Raw genomic sequence first — 24,411 nt, 5'->3', positions numbered from 1 at the left:
GTGGCTTTTTTTACCTGGAGGGAGGGGGGAGAGATTCACAGTAGTTGCCCCCAAAATGAGCCAATATTGGGCCTGGTAGTGGGCTTTGCCCTCTCAACCCCTTCCAGTCAGTACACATTCTGCATTTCCCAATAGAATCTTAAAAGAACCAACCTTTTAACTTATCAGGACAGTTGTGTGCATCTTTTTGTTTGTTTGTTTGTTTGGGGTTTTTTGTTTTGTTTTGTTTTGTTTTGGGTTTTTTTTTTTGTTTTTTTTTTTTGTTTTTTTTTTTTTTTTTTTTGCCAGTCTTGGGCTTGAGCTCAGGGCCTGAGCACTGTCCTTGGACTTTCTCAAGACTAGAGCTCTACCACTTGAGCCTCAGCACCACTTCCAGCTTTTTTCTGTGTATGTGGTACGGAGGAATCCAACCCAGGTATTCATGCATGCTAGGCAAGCACTTTACCACTAGACCAAACTCCCAGCCCCTTGTGTGTATCTTATATCCACAACCTGGCACACAATAGAGCTCTAAGATCATCCAGAAAACCTCCATGCTAAGCAAGGTTAGGGGAAGGAATTAGGCAGGTGACTGGGTGAGCCTGGCAGTGGCAGCTGCATTGCCACAGGGAAGTCCAGTGGCTGTAGCCACCAAAGACTGTGCAGACTTAAGTACAGGCCCGTGATCCCAGCTTACTCAGTAGAATGAGATCTGAAGATCCATACTGGAAGCCAAGCTAGGCAGATAAATCTAAGAGATTCTTATCTCCAATTTACCAGCAAAAAGCCAAAAATGAAGGTATGGCTCAGGAGGTAGAGTGCCATTAAGTATCAGGCCCTGAGTTCAAGCTCACTATGGCACAAAAGAGATAAAGAGATCACAGAGCCTTGTTTCTGGCTGTCCCTTGTCACAGGTACATTTAGATTGGATCATTGTCTACAGACCTTCTGACTTTTCAAAAGGAATCCCCTCCACCATACTCCAGTTGTTCATTGTTGTAACAGTTTAAAGTAAAAACATGTAAGAATCATGTAAGGCCAAATAAACCTTTAAGAGAACTATTATCAGGCCACTGGGTATACATTTTAACTTCCATTCTACAACATTTTTCCAAATGTGTACTAGGCTGCATTTTTTTTTTTAATGGGAAAACTGAGCTGAACAAAACCAGCCAGGCTTCTTTCAGTCCTAAGGCTGCAAGTGTTCTTTTAGTTCCATGGTTGATCCCAGGAAGGGGTGGGCTATGCTGAATTTTTGCCAGTGTTAGGTGACCAGAGGCTGTCTTTCTCCCAGTGCTTCTTGGCAGATGTGGGAAACAAAGACTGCCCAGGTGTATCTTCTCTCCCAACACCTTTTGCCTGCCAAATCCCAAATCCCTCTGGCTGCAAAGCACTGTGTGTGGGGAAGGAAAACCAGACCTCCAAAATAGCAGCCCATGGCAAATCTGCATTTTGAAATGAGGGCTGCGTGGGGCCAGCCACTCCTGTTTGCTCAAAGCCCCAGATTTAGGGTGACCAGATTTATCAGAAGGGAAAACTGAGCCTGTTGTTCTGGCAAAAGAGATGTTGAGGACAGACAGGAAAAGTACAGCCTCCTGAGGGGAAGGTTGCTAAAATGGTGCTTCCGGAGGCTTCAGCCCAGGCTGTCCTGGGTGCCAAAGTAGGACAGGTTATTGCGTTTGTTATGCTTTCTCAGACCTTTGTCAGGAAGAACTGACCAGGACTGCCTTTCACTTGAACCACACACAAAAAGAAAGAAGGAGATGGTAATTGGGGAGGGGGGAGGGGGAGGGGGGAGAGAGGGAATCAGCCTGATTAAAAAAAAAAAAAAAAAAGGCCAAGGGGAGCAAGATCACAGGCTGAAGATCAGTGTGGAGCTGCCTCAGAAGCAGGAAAGATAGTATTCCTGAGTCCTGGGAATGTTTCAGCAGGGATTCTGTCACCAGACTGCTTGAGTTCAAATCCTGCCATTGGGCTAGCCTTGGGGAATTATTTTATCTCCCTCAGTGTCAATTGCTTTGTCTGTAAGTGCAGCAATAACATAAATCAATAGTGCAGTGCTCAGTGAAGTGTTCAGCACATAGTAAGCAATAGATGATGATTCTATGTTGCTACTTTTTCTTTAAGTGTGAGACCAGGACTTAAGCTCAGTACCTGATGCTTTTGCTCATTGGCTAGTGCCTCCAGTCCCTGTTGTTTGTTTGTTTGCTTATTGTCAGTCTGGGGCTTGAAATCTGGGTCTAGGAGCTGTCCCTGAGCTCTTCAGCTCAAGACTACCACTCTACCACTTCTGGTTTTCTGGTGGTTAACTGGAGATAAGAGTTTCACAGTTTGGTGTCAGTGGCTCACATCTGTAATCCTAGCTACTCAAAAGACTGAGATCTGAGGATTGTAGTTCAAAGCTACCCAGGCACTAAAGTCCATGAAACTCTATCTCTAATTAACCACAAGAAAACTGGAAGTGGCACTGTGGCTGAAGTGGTAAAGTGCTAGCCTTGAGCTGAAGAGCTCAGGGACAGTGTCCAGACCCAGAGTCCAAGCCCCACAACTGATTTACAAAAAAAGTCTCACAGACTTTTGTGCTTGGGCTGGCTTTGAACTTCAATTCTCAGATCTCAGCCTCCTGAGTAGCTAGGATTACAGGCCTGAGACACCAGTGCCCAGTCCTTATGGTTTTTTCAATGGTGATTCTGAGGTTTGAACTCAGGCCTCAGCGCTTGCTAGGAGAGTGTTGTACTGCTCGGATTACATTCTCAGTCCTTTCATTTTTATGTTTGCTTTTCAGAAAGGGTCTAATGTTTTTGCCCTGGCTAGCCATGGACTTCCATCTTTCTACCTCCACCTCCAAGTTGCTGAGATTACTAGTATGCATCACTAAGCCCAGCTCTGTGATTTTTGAGAGGAAGGAGTAAGTCCTGTGGGTGAAAGTTACTAGGAGACAGATTCCAGGACAACTTAAGGGATTGCTTTTATAGGAACTCCAGCAGCTTGCTCAATAAAAGGACAACAGCAATGGGTGAATCACCATGTGAAGAGAAGTGGGTGTACCACTGAGACCTAGCTCTTGTTCCCCAATAGACACATCCCTCTTGGTAATCACTGAAACCCACATGGCCTCAGAGGATGTTACTTCCCCTTTAATGCCCAAGGAGAAATGAACATGGCCCTCCGTTCTTTCTTATATGCCATTATGCAGCTGGGTGGGGTTCAAGCATTTCAACCAGACATTCCAAAACCTCAGAGAAGACAAGTCAGAAATAAACATAAAGCGTAATGGGGATCCAGGTCATATTGTTTTCAAGATGGACTACTTATATGCCTTCTTTGTTCTCTGCCTACCTCCTTTCCTAGGGTGTGTCTAGAAGCCCTACCCTCACTCAGGCCCAAGTTCAGGTCCCAGAAGGAAGGCACAGAGAGGCAGACAGGCTAATCTATGCTGCTCACTTTCTGTTTCTGAACCCAGCAGTTTCCCAGATGACAGACGTCACAAATGCCCACCCATTCCACTCAGGAAAGACCCATCCCCTGTTCACATCATGCTTTTATTCCCTGCCTCCACACGACAGCCACATCCAACACTTCAAGAAGACTGACATCTGCCCACAGAATGCAGATTAGAAGTGACAAGGAGTATAGCTTTGTGACTTCCTGACTCTTGGAGATTTTATTTCCATTGATAAAATCAGACTTGGAAACGTGCTGAGTTCTCCATTGCGGCAAGGAATAAAATGTCCATGTGTCTAGGAGGGAACAGAAAGGTTTTGGAACTAAAGTGGGGAACAATGCAAAGGGACTTAGAATATTCTTGCAAACTTGAATATGCCATTATGCTAATTGTCCTCCAACAGCTTTTTAGGGTATAGAGATCTAAAAATGGAAAACTGGGTAAGAATGTTTGGTAGCTTCTTCTTTCAGTGTTATGCCTCCTGTATGTGTGCGTGCAAGTGTGTGTGTGCGTGAGAGAGAGAGACAGACAGACAGACAGAGACAGAGAGAGAGGCAGAGACAAAGAGTATAGGTATATATGGTATTTTGTCATCTTTAAACTAAAATTGCCTTAGTGTAGATATGATTTCCTTTGGGATACTTAGAAGCCTTGGTGAAGACTTTATTCTGCATACCAGTCAGCCTCTCACTTTAGGTCAATTTGTCTAGACTGACCACATCAGAATTTGAAAGAACACAAAGAAGGCCTCTGAATAGTCAGAAATATCACAAGAATCAATCCCTTAGCTCCCAGGAGTTTCTAGGCCTTCCATACTAAACCTGCTGACTCTTACTTCACACGCGGCTCTAGCAAGAGCCATCATTTCATTCCCAGTCCAAGACTAGCAGAAGGCAGTGAGCTCAGGTAAGAAGTTGGCTTGAGAATATTTTGTAGTAACACATGTCCCAGTAAAACATCAGAAAGAAATAAAAGAATAAAGCTGGACTCTGGTGCCTCACACCTATCATCCTAGCTACTTAGAGGGCTGAGGTCTGAGGATTGTGGTTTGAAGCCACTCAGGCAGAAAATCCTGTAGAGCTCTTATCTCCAATTAACAAAAAAAAGCTAAAAAGGGGGCTGGGAGTTTGGGAGAGAGCTTGCCTAGCATGCAGGAAGACTTGGGTTTGATTTCTTGGTACCACATACATTGAAAAAAAAATGCTGGACTTGGTGCTGTGGCTCAAGTGGCAAAGCTCTAGCCTTGGGAAAGGCCAAGGACAGTGCTCAGGCCCTGAGTTCAAGCCCCAGGACTGACACAAAAAAAAAGTTAAAAAAAAAAAGCTAAAAACGTAGAGTGTGGCTCAAGTGGCTCAAGAACACCAGCCATTAGCCAAAAAAATGAAAAACCCAAGCAAGATTATAAGGCCCTGAGTTCAATGATAAGGGGGGGGAGCAGTGAGGGAGGGAGAGAGGGAAAAGGAAGGAAGGAAGGAAGGAAGGAAGGAAGGAAGGAAGGAAGGAAGGAAGGAAAAAGAATACAGAAAAATGTTCTGATGAATTTCAAATGGCTGGGATTTGGGAAGCATTTAGTAGCCAAGAACTATGCACCAGAATAGGGCTCTGGGGCATCACCAAGACACACAGCCTAGCTTGAAAGTGAGTGATATTGATCCACTCAAATTTGAATCCTGTTCAGGATCCTCTTCTTCAGAAAGCCAGGAAGTTAGTCTATTTGGTTTTAAAGGTTTCTATCCAAACTGATCATTATGAAAAGCACACAGTGGACATTCGCTTTGGCTGTAGGGCCTTCTCCCCGTGCCATGAGTTCAGGGAAGTGATAATGGCCTCAGCTGATCCACTATGATGGGAAAGAAGAGTATTCTTAGCAAGCCAACAAGAGTGTGTTGGCTTGCTCATTCTCCGTGGCAGGTTGTGTCATCTGCTTGCTAGCTGTCCTGCCACCTACAGGTGGCATTATGCTGCCAGCGCTGGGAGCCCCACCACTAGAAATGGCATGTAGCCCTGCTGTGGGAACACAGCACCCCACTTCTACTATTCACTCCTGGACAGGCTATATCTTCCTCATGAGCTCCTGTCAGAGGTCACCCAGCAAGGTGACCTCTGGTTCTCCCTATAACACCTACCCTTCACAAGTGCATTATTAATGAGAATTATTTAATGGTTAATGGAAGGTCAGAGGTGCCAGCTATGTCAATAAAGGCAGTGGCAGGGTCCCTTAATACCCCCTTGCAGGAAGTCCAGGAGAGAGAAAGAGGCCTGCCCAATATGCTGTCCTCCCTATATGCTGCCTAGGGGGGGTATCTTGATGCCCCAGTGCTTTCTGGGTATTTATTACTCGAGCAGATGGTTCTAGGAGGAAAGGCATTTTCCACCTTGATTCTGGGGGCACCCTTAGCATTTGCAGGGGAACACATGTCCTCTGATCCTTGCTTCTTCCCATTTGAGTGTCCCTCATCTTAGTGGTCAGGATCCCCATATCAGGCATCTGAGCTAGTAGTGGCAAGAGCCTGGCACCCTTTAACTCTTCTTGGGGCCCAGCAGTCTCAATGACTTCTTTCTGTGGCACTCAATGAAACATTCTTCCGAGTGGATTATTGAAAGCAGAGCTCGGTGCACAATGGGCACTCTGTACTCACAACCACTGCCCAATCTGTTTGCCCAGCCCGACCGTGGCTCACCTCTCTGCACACTCCCCACCCTCCACCCACCCACCCCTGGCCCCCCGGCCCCACCGGAGGCCAGCTCAAAGGAAGGCCGTATGAAAGGACTTGTTTTCCATGTTCTCAGAAGTTCCCGCCATGGCTTCTGCCAGCCTTGGGAGGAATTAGCCTAACAGGACCCACACTGGCCTCCAGCTCACCAATCCTGGACTCTGCCCACTTTGATGTGGGGCTTCCATCCTCACTAGTCAGCTGAAGTTGTTTTTTTAATTCCTCTTCACATACGTACTTTCAGAGAAATCGAGTGAAGGCCCAGAGAAACAGAGGGTGGGGTACTGAAATGGATAGAATGTGGTGAAGGCCCCTCCTCAAAAGAAGAAAGAATGTTCTGGTTTAATATGAGATCCCTAAGCTGGGCACCAGTGGCTGATGCCTGCAATCTTAGCTATTCAGGAAGCTAGGATCTGAAGATCGCTGTTTAAAGCCAGCCCAGGCAGAAAAGTCTATGAGACTCATATCTTCAATGAGCCAACAGAAGGCTGGAAATGGAGGTGTTGCTCAACTGGTAGACTGCCAGCCTTGAGAAGAAAATCTCAAGTGAAAGCTCAAGGTCCTGACTTCAGGCCTTAGTACAAAATCAAATATGTGAGATCCTCAGTCCAAGGCTGCCTGTACTCTTGCTAGCTATGCAGTTTAGCTACCTGGGTTAATCTCTCTGAGCCCCAATTTTCTTATTTATAAAATGGGGGAAAATAATAACAGTTCCTTTCTAAAGGAATTCTTAGTTCAGTGTCTAGTGTATAATGAGCTCTTTCCAAGTGATAGCTATTGTTATTATTGTTTCTATATTTGGGTTCTATTGTCATTATACTTTGATTTCATGCCTGCAAGTATACATACAGCCTCAGGAGACAAACCTGCATTCTCCCCAATCAAGTTGTTTTGGTCCTCTGAAAATTTCAATAGCTATTAGCAGTCTCCAGTAGAAAGCTCAAGCCTATTAGTCTGACATCTAGCAACAGAACTTTCTCTTCCTCTTTTTTGTTTTTTGGTGCCCATGCTGGGTCTTGAACTCCTGACTTGGCTGTTTCACTCAATGCTGGTACCACTTGTGCCATTGCTGGCTTTTTGCCAGTTAATTGGAGATAAGAGTCTCACAGACTTTTCTGTCTGGACTGGCTTTGAACCATGATCCTCAGATCTCCGCCTCCTGAGTAGGTAAGACTACAGGCATGAGCCATGAGCACTTGCTAGCTCTCTTTCTCCTTTCTTACAGTCATAGGATACAAGGAAGATAGATAGGTCCAAATACAGCTGTTTCTATGTTCGTTGTTACCATCTGTTATAGTTGGAGAAATGGGCTTTTAGCACAAACAATAAGGAGACTGCATGGAGAGCAAAAGAACCCTGTAGTCTCACCAAATCTACAGTTAGAAGCAATAATAATGATGTAGCCATTTGCATTTATTTAATATTTATGAGCACTATATGACTCTTCGTATCAGTTATGTCACTTAACCCTCCCATCATGCTAGGAAGTAGGCAAAATTGTTACCTGCAACTCAAAGATGGAGAAATCGAAAGCACAGAAAGGGAAGGGAATTTGACCAAGGTTACACAGCTGGAAAATACCAAAGGCAAGACAGAAGCTATGCCTCAGAACTACTACTTGCCTGAGTGAAGATCCCACTGTGGCTGAGGGAATGGTGAAGCACCGAAATCCCTAGTGTGTTGCATGGCCAGGCAGCCATTAGAAGCCCTGGGAGCAGACAGGGAAATGACCCAGACACAACCTGTGGGCTGAAACTGTGGGTGGAGCTACCCCAACTTGCTCCTACCATGGTGCTCAGGTGGAAATGGAGCCATCAGACAACCTTCTTGCAGACTCATCATCTATCCTCCTCTGTTGCTCTAAGTTCCCCCTTAGCCTGCTCCAGTCGCTTTGGGGTGTCCTCAGACCTCTGCCCCTGGAGACAGAGGCTTCCTTTGGCTGCCTGTCTTCTTAGACCCAGGTGTCACCCGTCAGCTCTGCCTCCCTTGAGACAAGAATTAATTTCCCAAGGGCAACGATCTTTTGGACTTCTCTTCTAAGGGACAGAGCAACCCGGCCCCCGCTGACTCCTGGCCCTGGCTAGACAGCTCGGATGCCAGGGATGCTTGCTAATGACAGGGATGAAGCTTGCTTCTGTTCCCATGGCAACTGCTGTGCTCTACTTAGTCAATCACTTTTGAAGCTCATGCTGGTATGAAAGTTACTTTGCATAGAAGTACTTAACCCTTACCCAAGAATTCTGGGCTGGATCTTTAGATCCTCCCAAGTCCTTTACAAGTTAATTTTCACTCCCTCCCCATTTGTGGAAGTCCTTTCATCTTTAAATCCCCGCGCTTCCAAGAGACCCTTCCAGACCCCCCACCATCTCCTCCCAACACATCGAGTCTGCCTCTTGCTGCCGACCCTCAGGGGCACATTTATGGTTCTATTAGATCACAGTGTGCCTGTTTCACAGTTATTTATGTGTCTCCTTCTAAGCCCCTGGTGAGTGATCAGCCCATAGTAGGTGCTAAACAAACATTTGTTTAAATTTATTTTAATTTCCCTTTCAGGCTTTTTAAAAATTACTATTATTAACAGAACAGGCCATTACTAATAATCCCTTATGCTTGTAAAGTTATTTACAGTTTATATATAGTTTCATGCTTGGAGGGCACTACTCAAAACACCAGCTCCACCCTTCCTGGCTGTGTGACAAGGCTTTAGCCTCGCAGCGTCTCCCAGCCCACATCTGTTCCGAGGGATGGATGGTTGGAAGGACTAACATAAATGTGTAAAGGGTTTACATCACATAGGCCAGATACCTGCAATGCCTTACTTCCAGTGAGCTCTCCTCTATGACTTAAGGCATCCTGAAAGCTCTGAAAAGGGAAGGACGGGAATCTTGTTTGTGACATCGGTGACATGGAAAGAACCAAAGCTCAGCGTTGAAAAGATCTGCCTGAATGGCCTGACTTCAGTCTACAATGGCATTTGTTAAATATCTTACAATCATTTCCTCTTTCCTGGTGACAGATTTTCTTGAATAAAGCTACTTCATCCTCTCCTGGTGGATCAACTCTGGTAACAGGCTTGACCCATCTGAGCATCAGCTGTCCCTGGCCTCAGGAACCACTGGGGTATTAGCAAGTAACCCAAGGCTGCCCACTGAACCCCATTCTATGATAGTCTCTTTTGTGACTCAGGGCCTGGGAACTACCCTTGGGCTTTCCTCAAGGCTAGTGCTCTACCACTTGAGCCCCAGAACCACTTCCAGTTTTTTCTGTGTATGTGATACCAAGGAATCGAACCCAGGGTTCGATTCATGCATGCTTGGCAAGCACTCTACCACTAGGCCAAACTCCCAGCCCCTGAAATGGTCTCTTTTATCCCTAACTTGGAGTAAGAAAAGTAGCAGGTTGGGCTCTCCTGGGGCTGCTTCTGAGGAAGGGGGAAGCCAGGGATGGAGGTGGAGAAGATGCCTAACGCTGTCATTGGAGTATATAATGTTTCCCAATTACACCTGAAGCTAAAAGCACCCCCCTGGACCTTAGTTTTACGCATAATTGTATTCCTTCTCTCTTATGGCACTTTGTGTTGGTGCTAGACTCTTGTAACTAAGCAAGTACCAAAGGCAACAAGTCTTCTGTCCCCACCCTCAAAAGTCAAGGAGTCCTCTCTTGACGGTCACTTGCTGAACAGGTGCTCTGTGCCTTTTGATCACCATGGCTGACACTATAAGATGGACTCTTGGGAGCCGAGTGCCAGTGGCTCACGCCTGTAATCCTAGCTACTCAGGAGGCTGAGATCTGAGGATCAAGGTTCAAAGCCAGCCCAGGCATTAAAGAACCTGAGACTCTTATCTCCAGTTAATCACTAGAAAACAGAAGTGGGGCTGTGGCTCAAGGGATAGAGTGGTAGCTTTGAGCTGAAGAGCTCTGGGACAGCGCTCAGGCCTAGAGTTTGAGCCCCATGACCCACCCACCCACCCCCCAAAATTGCAAAAGTTAGGCCGGGTTAGACTAATGGTAGAGTGCTCCCTAGCATGCACAAGGCCCTGAATTCAATTCTCTGGAACCACATGTACAGAAAAAGGCGGAAATTGCACTGTGGTTCAAGTGGCAGAGTACTAGCCTTGAGCACAAAGTATCCAAGGACAGTGCCCAGGCCCTGAATTCAAACACCATCACACACACACACACACACACACACACACACACACACACACACACACACACACACAAAGGTGGTCTCTTGGAGTGAACAATCCATTGGCATCCATTGAGTCTCACTGAGGTTCAAAGAGGAGGGCTATAGCTCTTCAACTGCCCATCTTGATGGAAGCTAGGCAAGAACAGGTAGCAGACAGCTGGGGTTGGCTGCCACTGGCAGGAAGTCTGGGGATATTCATGAGTTTCTACTCAGCCAGAAGTTTCTAGACCAATGGCAGGGGCCAGATCTCCAGGCAGAGCCTGTCCTAGGAGCAGTGTGACTCTGGTTTCAACTCTCATACTCCTGGCCAAACTGAGGAAACTCCATTTAGTCTGAAATGTTGATTGCTACAGCTCTACAACATGGAGATTGTTCTGGAAGAAGGCTTCTTCTCACAGGAGCATTCAAGATACTTCTCTCATAGGGAACTAGTCCGTTTCTAGCCTAGTCTGTGGCTGGATTTCCCCCTTCCATCCAAATTATCCACCCTTGGGAGAACTCCACCTGCTTAAAACCCAGCCCTCCATGGAGACCGTGATGTCTACAAGGCAGATTTATACCTGGCTTGATTTGCTTGCCTCTGCCTCATTGGTACCCGCCACAGCAGCACAGTGGCTATCCCATAATAGATAGGTAAGCTTTCCTCCAATGTATATTTAAAGGACATGTGTGTGTGTGTGTGTGTGTGTGTGTGTGTGTGTGTGTGTGTGTGTGTGTGTGTGTGTCTCGCATGCTCAGGATCCTGGGGCATGGTCGTTGTTCCTAAGCCTATTAGTACAAGGCTAGTACTCTACCACTTGAGCCAGAGCTTCACTTAAGGCTTTTTAATGATTTATTAGACATAAGCACCTCTGGGGCTTTCCTGCCTGGGCTAGCCTTGAACCACTGTCGTTAAATCTCAGCCTCCTGAGTAGCTAGGATTACAGGTGTGAGCCTGGCTTGATGGAACTCTTAGACCTAAGCTGTATATCTTGATAGAGAAATAGCTTTCACTATTGTTGTTTTTTTGTTTTTTGGTTTTTGGGGGGTTTTTTTTGGCCAGTCCTGGGGCTTGAACTCATAGCCTGGCCTGAGCCAGAATCTACCTGGCTTAGGGTCTACCACTTGAGCCATAGCACCACTTCCCACCTTTTCTGTTTATGTGGTACTGAGGAATCAAACCTAGGGCTTCGTACATGCTAAGTAAGCACTCTACCACTAAGCCACATTCTCATCCCCAATTCCAGCTTCCACTATTCTTGCTGTTTTCAAAGCTGTCCTTATTGGCCTAATAACACAAAGATGCAGATATGGCTTGGTTGGAGACATGAATGTGTCCCCCAGTGTCTGGTAATAGTGTGTGTGTGTGTGTGTGTGTGTGTGTGTGTGTGTGTGTATGTGTGTGTGTGTGTGTGTGCGTGTGTGTGTGTGTTAAAAAGAGAAATACACGGAGCCAGACTCTAGGCTGTAGAAAATTCTTCCAATTATCAGATCTGTAAAATTTGGAAACAGAAGTCTCTGTACTCAGAGATGCTTAGACAAAATGGAAATTATTTCCTGTCAGGAATATTCTCTCAAATGTAGTGCATATAATTATAATGTGCCACAACTATTTTTTCCCTTTATTCTGATGGGTATCATGTTGTTATGGGTTGAATTGTGTCTCCATAAAAGAGATATGCTGAATTCCAAGTGTCTGAGAATGTGACATGGCTGGGAAACAGAATCCTTGCGGAGGTCATCAGCAGAAAAGATGGTTACTAAAAGCTGGGTGCCAGTGGCTCAAGGTTGCAATCCTAGCTACTCAAGAGGCTGAGATCTGAGAATCATAGTTCAAAGCCAACCCAAGCAAGAAAGTCCATTAGACTCTTTTGGTTTGTTTGTTTTTGCCAGTCCTGGGGCTTGACCTCAGAGCCTGGGCAATGTCCTTGAGTTTTCTCAAGGCTAGCATTCTACTACTTGAGCCACAGTACCACTTTCAGGTTTTTCTATATACGTGGTACCACGGAATTGAACCCAGGGCTTCGTGCATGCTAGGTGAACACTCTACCACGAGGCCAGACTTCCAGAACACATTAGACTCTTATCGTTAATAAAAACTACTTTAAAAAAAAGCAGAAATGAAACTGTGGTTCAAGTGGTAGAGAACTAGTTTTGAACAAAAAAAGCTCAGGGACAGCATTGAATTCGAGCCCCAGGACCAGCACATACTACACACACACACACACACACACACACACACACACACACACACACACACACACATATATAAGATAGTTTTTAGGGTGACATTGGGTCCAATGAGACTTATGTCCTCGTAAAAATGAAAGTTGGACACAGATAGATAAACAAAGAAATAATGACAAGTGAAGATGAAGGCAGAAGTCCAGATGACGAATCTACAAAGCAACAAGCACCAAGGGTTGTCTGAGAATTTCCCAAAGACCACCAGAAGGACCCTGCTCTACTGACCCCCTCATTGTAGCTTCCTAGACTTGAGAACTCTGAGACAATGCTGTTCAAGCCACCCAGAATAAAGTGCTTCATTAGCAAAGCAGCACACATATCAGAAGCCATGACTGTAGAAGATAGGCCTATAACACAACATCCATGGGTGGAGTTCTAGGTGTCTACACTCCAGCTATCAAAAACTAAACAGAACTGGGCACCAGTGGCTCACACCTGTAATGCTAGCTACTCAAGAGGCTGAGATCTGAGGATCACAGTTCAAAGCCAGCCTGGACACTAAAGTCCTTGAGACTCTTATCTCCAATTAACCACCAGAACACCAGAAGAAACACTAACTCACGTGGTAGAGCAGTATACCCTTGAGCACAAGAGCTCAAAAACTGTGCCCCACAACCAACAGCAACAACAACAAAAACCTAAGCAGATCTGCTGCATGCCGTTGACTCATGCCAATAATCCTAGCTACTCAGAAGGCTAAGATTTGAGAATTCCCATTGAAAGCCAGCCCACACAGAATAATCTATAACTCTTATCTCCAATTAACTAGCCAAAAGCCAGGTACGGCTCAAATGGTGGTACACAACAGCCTTGAGTGGAAAGGGCAGGTGAGAGTGCAAGGCTGTGAGTTCAAGCCCCAGTACTAGGACACACACACACACACACACACACACACACTCACACACACACACCAGAAAATTCAATCAAACCGCATTAAGAGGGAAGGCTGGGCCATCTTTACTGATGATTACAAAATCATTTCCTATTAAGAATGGGCTTTTCCTCCTCCAGATACTCTGAGGTCCTCGGGGACTCTCTCATGCTCATGGCCTGAGCTCAAACTTCCTTACCTGCCCATCCAGAACCCTTATCCTGAGGCCATGTGCTCCCCAGAGCCTACTAAGAATAGCAGCAGGCTTCACCCTACCCCTGTGGACCCAGAACTCAACTATGAGACTCTGAAACTATCTGAAACTGCCCTTTTCCATCACTTTCCATTTCTTCCCTCCACCCAGAAAATGAAATTGGAGTCATTTCCATTCAGAACCTAAAAGGCCTTCATGTTTGGCCACAGACAGGCTGTCTCATTTACCTTGTGGAAGGCCATCCAAACATTGGTTATTCTACTGGGGTTTTCTTTCCATCTTTCCTCCCTTTCCTCCTGCCTGGCCTCCAGCCTCCTTCTGTTTTCCTTGCTCTCCCCTGTCCTCAGGAGAACTTTAGTTCTCTTCTTCCCCTAATCCCTACCTCCCTTTACCACCAGCCTCCTTGACCTTATTACCTATCAGATGAGCAGCTAGAGGCCAAATTTGTCTTGGGGTGACCTGGGAACAGAGGAACTGGAAGGAATTCAGCCTCAGAGTCCAGACTGGGACTCAGTGCTCGAGCAAGACTGCACACATAGCTTGAGCAGCAGGACTTAGAACTCGGTGGGACCAGTCAGGACTACATATGAAATGTACCTCGCCAGCTTAGGCAAGAACGAAGGGGTCTCTTCCTGTGACTCTGAGGAGGACCTGGAATACAACAGCTAAGCTTCACAGATGGCTGGAACTCTTTCTGTCTTTTACTTTGGTCCCTCTTTGGGTATCATTTTCACTCTTCCACACATGTAGCCCTCAGGATCACTGGGACAGTCCATGTTAAAGAATACCATTGTCAGCGGGGCACGGTGGCTCATGCCTGTAATCCTAGCTACTCAGGAGGCTGAGATCTGAGGATCAAGGTTCAAAGCCAGCCTGGGCATTAAAGAACCTGAGACTCTTTTTTTCTTTTTTGGGGGGGGGGCAGGGGGGAGTTGTGGGCCTGAGCTCAGGACCTAAGCACTGTCCTTGGACTTTCTCAAGGCTGGACCTCTACCACTTGAGCCTCAGTACTATTTCTGGCTTTTTTCTATCTGTGTGGTACCAAGGAATTGAACCCGGGTCTTCGTGCATGCTAGGCAAGCACCCTACCACTAGGCCAAACTCCTGGCCCCAAGAACCTGAGATTCTTATCTCCAATTAACCTCTAGAAAATGGAAAGTGGGGCTGTGGCTCAAGGATAGGGTGGTTGCCTTGAGCTGAAGAGCTCAGGGACAGTGCCTAATCCCCGGGGTAGGGTGGTAGCCTTGATCTGAAGAGCTCAGGGACAGTTCCCAGGCCGAGTTCAAGCCCCATGACCCACAAAAAGCAAGCAAGCAAGCAAGCAAGCAAGCAAGCAAGCAAGCAAGCAAGCAAGAAAGAAAGAAAGAAAGAAAGAAAGAAAGAAAGAAAGAAAACAAAACACAAACCAGAAGTGGAAGTATGACTCCAGTGATAGAGTGAGCACTATCCTTGAGTGGAAAAAGCCAAGAAGGAGCACGAGGCCCTAAGTTCAAGCTCTAATACTGGCACATACACACACACACACACACACACACACACACACACACACACACTACAATTGCCATTGCTAGTGGGAATATAAAACAGGATGACTGCTGTATTAAGTTTAGTTAAGCATCATAAAATTATCTAGTAGGTAAGGAAAAGAACACAGTATGACTAAGCAGTTCAATAGTAGGTAAACAGCTGAAAATACATGAGCATTTATGTCAGGGCTGTTTACAAAAGCCAGCTGGTAGAAAGAATCCCAATGTCCTCTCAATGGATGAATGGATAAACAAGTTAGTAAATATATAGAGCGGATTATTATTCAGTCAAAAATAGAAATGAAGTACACGATGACAGGCAAATGTCAAAAACATTATCTTAAGTAAAAGCAGTCACACACGCGAAACTGTATACACTGTGCGAAACATACATAGCAGGCTAATCCAAAGAGACAGAACTTAGTGGTTGGCAAGATATGGTGGAAGGATGGATGGAGAAAACTTTCACTGGCAATGATGAAAAGGTTTTGGAACTCAGAGGTGCTGGTTGCATAACATTGTAAATAGACTTCCATTGAATTGATTTTAAATAGTTAACTTTAGGATATATGAATTTCATCATAATAAAAATATAAATTTCCAGGGAGGAGTTCTGATTAGCTGGTGCTATTGAAAGATCATCATTGAGTCAATTCATCAATGAATTCATAATGAACAGGCTACAAGGAGGCAGGGCCTGGCTAAAGGAAGCAGGCTACTGGGGATGTGCCTTTGAAGGATATATTGTTCTTGCTTTCTCTCGGTCTGCTTCTCAGCCCCTACGAAGGGAGAAGCTCTGCTCTTCTTCATGCCCCCACCATGATGTCCTGCCTTACCATGGGTCAGGAACCATGGAGTCACAAGATCATAGCCTGAAACCATTAACCATTTCCTTCTTTAACTTGATTTTCTCAGGAATGTTGTCCAAACTGGGAAAATTCACTGACAGAGAACAGATTTTCCTAAACATAGGCAGCAATTTAGAGCCAGACAGGCCAATGACAAGGACTCAGCTTAGGGGAAGAATTAAGAAAGCTTCTTCTATTTTTTCCCCCTTCCTGGGGCTTGAACTCAGGGCCTGAACATTGTCCTTGAGCTTCCTCAAGGCTAACACCCTACCACCTGAGCCACAGCACCACTTCTGCCTTTTTTTGTATATGAGGTACCGAGAAATCAAACCTGGGGTTTCATGCATGCTAGGCAAGTACTCTACCACTACAGGCCATGCTCCCTGCCTTTAAGAAAGCTTCCTAAGTAAAAAGTTCAATTGTCTTTTCATGTATTTGTTTACATGACAGTCCTGGGGCTTGAACTCAAGAGCTTTGATTCTGTCCCTGAGTTTTTTTGCTCAAGGATGGTTTCTGCCACTTGAGCCACAGCTCCACTTCTGGCCTTTTCATGGTTAACTAGAGATGAACTGCAATCCTCAAATCTCAACCTTCTGAGTGTTATTGCACCTGTAATAAGTACCATTCTTGTTACATACAAATTAGAAAAAAAAAACCTTAAAAATATTAAGAAAAAGTAAAGAAATCCAGGGTGTCAGTGTCTTATGCCTATAATTCTAGCTATTCAAGAGCCTGAGATCTGAAGATCATGATTTGAAGCCAGCCTGATCAGAAAGTCTGTGAGACTCTTATTTCCAATTAATGAGCAAAAACAAAACAGCAACCACAAAAACAAAAGTAGAGATAAGGCTCATGGGGTGAAGTACCAGTCTCGAGAAGAAAAAGGTAAGAAATAGCATCTAGACCTTGAGTTCAAACCCCAGTTCCAGCACAAAGTCAGTGGGAGAGAGAGGGAGGGAGGAAGGGAAGAAGGAAGGAAGGAAGGAAGGAAGGCAGGCAGGCAGGCAGGCAGAAGGAAAGAATGATCAATATAATTTCCATGACTCAGAGATGATCATAATTAATATGATAATCATATATATATATATCCCAATATGCTTCTCTCCATGCCTTTCTACTTATAGATACACATATATGGATAGAAATGCATTTTATGTATTTTATTCTGCCTCCTGCTTTTTTATCCACAATGTATTTCAGTTTTTGTCATCAAATGCAGATTCATACCCTCATTTGAATATCTATGAGAGATGAATTCTGAACAGAAAATTCTAAAAGTTGCTTTTGATGAGATGGCATTGCATGAGCCCCTGAGGAATCAGCAAGCAGAGAGGGTGGCCAGAGCCTTCTCCACAGAGGGCGGAATTTGACTTAAGTCCAACCTTTGATAGATACAAGAATAGGAGCTGTGGAAGACAAGGTAATGCTACAAGGTCACCCCATGAGGGAAAGTAGAACCTGGACTCCTCATTCCTAACCCAGGGTCTTGGCCTGCAAATCCCAGCCTTGATTCTTTCCACTGGCATTCCAAACCCTGTATCACCTGTTTCTTACCCACTGTTACGATGTGACTCACAGGTGACAGACCAGCAGAGCCCATCCTCTACTCACAGATGGGGCAATCAAGGTTCCTGGAGGAGGTAAGGAGCTTCCCATGATCACAGATCTGGATTGTAGCAAGGGCTAGTATGTGCAGAGCCCTTCTAGATACAACCGTCCCTGGTATGTACTTACCTCATGTCAGGCAGTGAGCCCAGGCCTGCCCTGCATTCCACCAGGAGACCTTCCAGTCTCCTCTGCTTCCTCCCTTCCCTCTCTCCTCTCCCCTTCCCAGGCTGTGCCTGCTTGGCCCCTGAGTCACCAGCAACCCACTGTATGAGTCAACAGCATTCCCGGTGGCTGGGTAGCACCACAGCTCAGCCTCAGGTCTTTCTTGTGGGGTGAGCCCTGTGAATTCTCCAGTTAGCTTAGACAAATGTGCCAGCTGGATGAGTGGCCTCAGGTCATGGCCTGGCATCTTGGGAACTGACCTGTGAGGCCACAGGGATTTGGATGACTCAGAGAGACCAGAGCCACCTCTGTACTGTCCAGAAGTGGAATACTGACCTGCTGTGCTCTCTGTGTTGAGGAGAAAATGGAAAGTCCTAGCAAATGGAAGAGCAGGGGAGCATGATGAAAGGCAGGGAGACACCTCTCCACCTCCCTCCAACCCTCTTTGGGCAAGTCACTTAAAAGAGTGTCTTGGGTGGCATTTAGGGGTGGTGGTGCATGGGTTCTGCCACAGACAAACCAATCATTGAGATTGACGTCTCAACTCTGCCTCCTACTCACAGAGAGACCTTGACTTCTCTGGGCTTCTGAAAACGGGAAAACCAGAGCCAAATCAGAACTATAGGGCCTCATACATAATACACTAGCTCTTATGTAGGGCACTGATAATATCGTATGGTTGGATTTTGGATGTGTGAGTGCCTGTACTGGAGCTTAAACTCGGGGCTTCATGCTCTCCCTTGGCTTTTTCCTCATTCAAGGATGAATACTCAGCTGGGAATGTAACTTAGTGGTAGGGTGCCTGCCTAGCATGCATGAAGCCCTGGGTTCGATTCCTCAGTACCACATAAGCAGAATAAGCTGAAAGTAGCACAGCAGCTCAAGTGGTAAAGTGCTAGCCTTAAGCAAAAGAAGCTCAGGGACAGTGTCCAAGCCCTGAGTTCAAACCCCAGGACTGGCAAAAAAAAAAAAAAAAAGATGAGTACTTTAAAACATGAATTATATCTCCATCTCTAACCTGGAGATAAGAATGCTGGACTCAGCCTAGCATGGTGGCTCACGCCTATAATCCTTGCTACTCAGGAGGCTGAGAACTGAGGATTGCAGTTCAAAGCCAGCCCAGGCATTAAAGACCATGAGGCTCATCTCCAATTAATTACTAGAAAACACAAAGTGACATTGTGGCTGCAGGGGTAGGGTGGTAGCCTTGAACTGAAGAGCTTAGAGACAGTGCTCAGGCCCACAGCTCAAGTCCCATGATTCACAAAATAAATAAATAAATAAAATGCTGGACTTGGACTGGGAACTTGGCCTAGTGATAGAGTGCTTGCCTAGTATGCACAAAGATCAAGGTTCAATTCCTTGGTACCACATATATAGAAAAAGCCCGAAATGGGGCTGTGGCTCAGGTGGTAGAGCTTTAGCCTTGAGAAAGCCCGAGGACAGCGCTCAGACCCTGAGTTCAGGCCCCAGGACTGACAAAAAGAAAAAGAAGAGAATGCTGGACTTGTCTGCTCAGGCTGGCTTTGAACTGTATTCTTCAAATCTTATCCTCCTGATAGCTAGGGTTATAGGCATGAGCCACCTGCCTTCGGCTCACGGTTACTTAGTAATAAAAAAAATATTACTCAGGGCCTCTTCCCATGTGCTCCTTTTATTCACTCTTTGACTTGTTCAACAGGGATTTCATAAGTGCTTGCCAGAGGGAACAGAGCTCAAATCATGACTTTCCAGGGCCTGTGGGTCATACAGGTAACTGATGTGAGTAGCCAAAACTTTCACTGAGGAGAGACTATATAGATAGCAACAGAAGTGGTCTCTGCCATTGTAGAAATTAAACTTTAGTGAAAAGTAAGACAATAAAACTGTGAATAGAGAATAAGTAAGAAAATCTCAGCAGAAGAGGAAGTTAACTCAAAGCACTCTGTGTGTGTGTGTGTGTGTGTGTGTGTGTGTGTGTGTGTGTGTCTTGGGGCTTGAACTCAGGGCCTGGCCACTGTCTTTGGACACTTTTTGCTCAAGGCTAGCACTCTGCCACTTGAGCCACAGTGCCACTTCTAGCCTTCTCTGTGTATGTAGTATGTGGTCATTTCCCAAGGGGACACCCCATGTCTAGTCCACACCACTGACCCTCAGCACTCACGGCACCAGAAGGCCTTTCTGGGGAGCACTAGCATTACAGCAAAGCTGCTCTGGGCCTTCTGCTATTCCTGGAATGGACTGGACTACCAGAAGCCTCCAGGAGCAAATCTGTAAGTGACTGGACAGGAGGTATGCAGAATCACCCTGGGCCCCAGACACAGGGAGCCCTTTCTCACCCAGACCCCTGGGGTGAAGCATTCAAAGCCACAGGTCACCCAATTTCTGCTGTTTATGATTAAGGTTCTTGCTCAGCAGAAAAAACACAGCTGTCTGTCAGAAGCCTAGCAATTGCAGGGGAGGACAAGGGACGGGACAGGACAGGGGATAAGGCTGGCCTGGTTCATAGCGTCTTCTCTACTATGAAGTTCAATTATCCTGGCATTCAGCTATTCTCAGCAGGGATAATAGCCTGCCATAGATCATCCTCAAATCTACTTCATAGCCAGGGAAACTGAGGCTGGGAAGTGAGGGGCTCCCTATCAAGACACTCGTAAATAGCTACACAAATAACTTACTCTGGGTCAAGACATATGTTGAGAGCTTGATTGGCTTTTGCTAGCCACCCTGTAATGTTGTTACCTGGATTACTGCCATTTAACAATTGTGAATGCTGAGGCTTTAAGAACTTTGATTAAAGCCTCGATTAGCTCAAGGCTGGCACTCTACCATTTGAACCACAGCTCCACTTCCGGCTTTTTAGTAGTTTGTTAGAGATAACAGTCTCACAGACTTCCCTGCCTGGGCTGGCTGTGAACTGTGATCCTCACATCTCAGCCTCCTGAATAGCTAGGATTACAGATGTGAGATACCAGTGCCCAGCTTTTTTTTTTAATGTAATGGCCCACAAATTTGCATTTCGTCCTTTCACGGGGCCACTGTAATCTCCTTTGTATCATTTCAATTTTAGTACATGTGCTGCTAAAGCAAGTGTTTTATTTACTTATATTAAATTCTTTTTCTCAAAGGAAATTTCTTGGCTGGAGATGTGGCTCAGCAGTTTCTGAGTAAGTGAGAGTCCCTGAGTTCCAATCCCAGAACAGCCAAAAATTTATATATATTATATGTTATATAATATATATATATATTAGATCTAAGCACCAGTGACTCTCACCTATAATCCTAGTTACTCAGAAAGCTGAGCTCCTTAGATCTCAGTTCAAAGCTCAACCATGCAGGAAAGTCCATGAAACTCTTATCTTTAATTCACTACCAAAAAGCCAGGAGTGCATCTATAGCTCAAGTGGTACAGCACTAGTCTTGTCAAAAAAAGTTCAGGAAGACTCTAGGCGTGCACACACAGAAAGACCAAAGGTGGATATTTTTAAGGGAGAAACACAGAGGTACAATGCCTATATGTCTCTGGTCTTATAAAATAGTAGTTAACAAAAAGAAGCCCAGGAAATGGAAACAAGAGTGTTTTTATTTTGTTTGGTTTTTGTTCTCTTTTTGTCTTGTTTGCTCATTTACCTGTCTTTGGCAGGGTAGGAGAGCCACAGAAATGGAGGGATGAAGGGCAAACAGATGTAGCAGTGGTACTCACAAAACACTATGTTGAAAATAGATTATACAACTTATGGTGGAAATGGGAAGGAGAAACAGAGAGGGGGGGAAGGAAGGTGTGACATTGTCCAGAAAGTAACGAAATCAGTACTTGACTTATGAAACTGTAACTCCTTTGTAACTGTACCTTTATAATAATAATAAAAATGTAAGCTCAGGGACATCAATCAGGCTCTGAGTTTAAACCCCAGGACTGGCACACATACAAAAAAAATTTAATTTGGTTGGTGCTGGTGGCTTATGCCTGTAATCCTAGCTACATAGGAGATTGAGAACTGGAGAACTGAGATTCAAAGCCAGCTCAGACAGAAAAAAAAAATCTGCAAAATTCTGGACTGGAGATGTAACTCAAGTGGCAGAGTGCCAGCCATGAGCAAGAAAGCTCAATTAAAGCAAGAGGCCATGACTTCAAAGCTCAGAAGGGATAAGCAGATACAGGAGGATGCAGGTACATAGAAGTACCCACCTAACACATCCTCTAAACACTGAGACGAGGTTGGGAAGGAAATGGATTTTTACTGTGGTCTTTGCCATTCCTGCAGCCTATCTGTGTGGCTGTCCTCCGTGGTTGTTCAACAAACATTCTGGCTCTTTGTCTCCCGGGATCATGGAAGATGGCTTCCTTTAAGACTGAGGGGGGCCATGAGACCAGTTGCCAGCCCTTCTTGAATTAGGCATTACTTCTGGACTCAAACATGTAATTCCTGCTGGTGAGGAGTCTGAGAATGAGGATAGTGCAGAGAAGTGGGGGAAAAGAGAGCGCATGCCCAGCTGAGCCATAAGGATTATGTAAGACAAGCAAGGCATAAGCCTGGATGTAAGGAGCCATGAAAAGGTTCCGGTTGTTTATTTACTGCAGCATACCGTACCATAGCTATTCCAATCAATGCAGCACGCCATCCACAATCACACTGAAGGTACAGCCTCCCCATTCCACAGCCCACAGTTTTAATTACTGTGCTGTGCAAGACACTCGCCAAGCCAAAACTGGGGCAAAGCCTTTGCCTTCCTTGGAGAATGTTCTTCCCTGTTGTCTCCTTTCCCCAAACCCACTACTTCAGAAAACTGCTCACTTCCTCCAAATGTCCTTGCCTCTCCCATCTTGGAGTTTTGTTTCTGTGTTCATTCCTCTCAGCCAGGAATGGCACATACCTCCATCTCTGCCCTGACAGGGGCACAGTGGAGAGCCAGACTTGCTGTGTTTGGATCTGGGCTCTGTTGTTCACCAGTTCTAGCTTCCAAGGGCTTCTCTGGACCTCAGTTTCTTCAATTATAACATGGAAACGGTCATGTGACTCTACTCTTCATGGAGATGTGGTACAAACACAGAAAAACATACAGTGAGATGTTTAAGCATTAAGCTACAGCATTACTCCTTCCTGGTGAAGCCCTGAGTAAGTTTTGAATTCAGCATCTAGGCACTGTCCCCAAACTTCTTTTGCTCAAAGCTAGCACTCTACCACGTGAGCCACAGCACCACTTCCAGCGTTTATGAGTAGTTTATTGGAGATAAGAGTCTCACAGAATTTCTTCCCCAGGCTGGATTCAAACCTCAGTCATCAGATCTCAGCCTCCTGAGTAGCTAGGATTACAGGGGTGAGCCACTGGTGCCTGGCTCTGTCACTATTTTTTTAATCGCATTTTATTGTCAGGGTAATATATAGAGGGATTACAGTTATATTCATCTGGTAATGGGTACATTACTTGTCAAACATTGATACCCCTTCTCATGTTTTTGTTCCCCTTTCCTTTCCCCCACTCCCTCCCAAAAATCTTGCTTGCCTCTCTTCCCTTCCCTATTGCAAATAAACAAATAAATGTATATACAATATGCGAGGTAACAAAGTCAGATACAGTAACCACCCAAGATTAACCATAGGGGAAAAAAATAGAACAAAGAGAGACAGAGACAGAGACACAGAGAGACAGAGAGAGAATGAACTCTGATGGAAATAAACAGAAGAGGAAAGGAAATGGAGGATAAGGAAAGAGGGGGAAAAGATAAGACTTTAAAACAACTGTATGTGTGCATTTTTATCTGGGATTTTCTAGCAGTTGACTGTAATTTGATGTATTCTATTGGTAAAATAGTATTAGCCATTAGAAACGACCAAACCAAACCAAACCAATTGCAATAACCTTAACTGTTATTTTCTATAGTTGGTCCCCAAAGGCTTTACCTTTGTCAACTGTTAGAACCACAGAACCCACCAAAACCTCAGGTAAAAAGGAGGGAATGGTGTTAAAGGGGAATTACTCGGAAAAAGAGAGAGAGGTTTGGGAAGGAAGGTAGGAGTATACTGAGAGAGAAGAATGAGAGAAGAGAAAAGAGCAGGAGAGAGAAGAGAAATCTGCTCTTGAGGCAGGCTCAAATTTTATAACTAATATTTTTAAAGTATGATATTTTATATTTCCAATGTTTACCGTACATTGGAAATAATATTATTTCAATAGCCACTGCATGAAAATAAGTTATTCAACTATTAGATTGATCAAAGAAAAAATTATAAAACAGAGGATCTTATCATGGGGTAGATACAAGGTGTGAAGTATTTCTTCGTACTTGATGCAAAAAGCCTCAGTGTAATATTTTTCTACAAAATGATTCTAAAGAATAGAAATACTGCTTGTGGCTCATGCATATAATCTTAGCTATTCAGGAGACTGAGATCTAAGGATCAGGGTTCTAAGCCAGCCTGAGCAGAAAAGTTCCAATGAGCCTCTTATCGCTAATTAACCACCAGGAAACTAGAAATGACACTGTGGCTTAAAGTGGTAGAGAACTAGCCTTGACAAAAAGAATTCAGGAACAGGGAGCGGTAGGCTCATGCCTGTAATCCCAGCCACTCAGGAGGCTGATATCTGAGGATCATAGTTCAAAGCCAGCCTGGGCACTAAAGGCTGTGAGACTTATCTCCAATTAA

The 24,411-nt window shown here is 45.1% G+C and overlaps 1 non-coding gene across 1 annotated transcript; it reads right to left on the bottom strand.

Annotated features, from left to right (window-relative positions):
• Positions 1–20,752: 20,752 nt before the first annotated feature.
• LOC150063885 (U6 spliceosomal RNA) lies at positions 20,753–20,854 on the bottom strand. The gene has a single exon (XR_016535295.1). It is a non-coding gene; the product is annotated as a U6 spliceosomal RNA (small nuclear RNA).
• Between the last annotated feature and the right edge of the window lie 3,557 nt (positions 20,855–24,411).

Source organism: Megascapheus bottae, chromosome 4, assembly GCF_031878675.1.
Source record: "Megascapheus bottae isolate mThoBot1 chromosome 4, mThoBot2.hap1, whole genome shotgun sequence".
In the NCBI taxonomy this organism is placed as follows: domain Eukaryota; kingdom Metazoa; phylum Chordata; class Mammalia; order Rodentia; family Geomyidae; genus Megascapheus; species Megascapheus bottae.
This window is presented reverse-complemented; position numbering and strand designations above follow the sequence as displayed.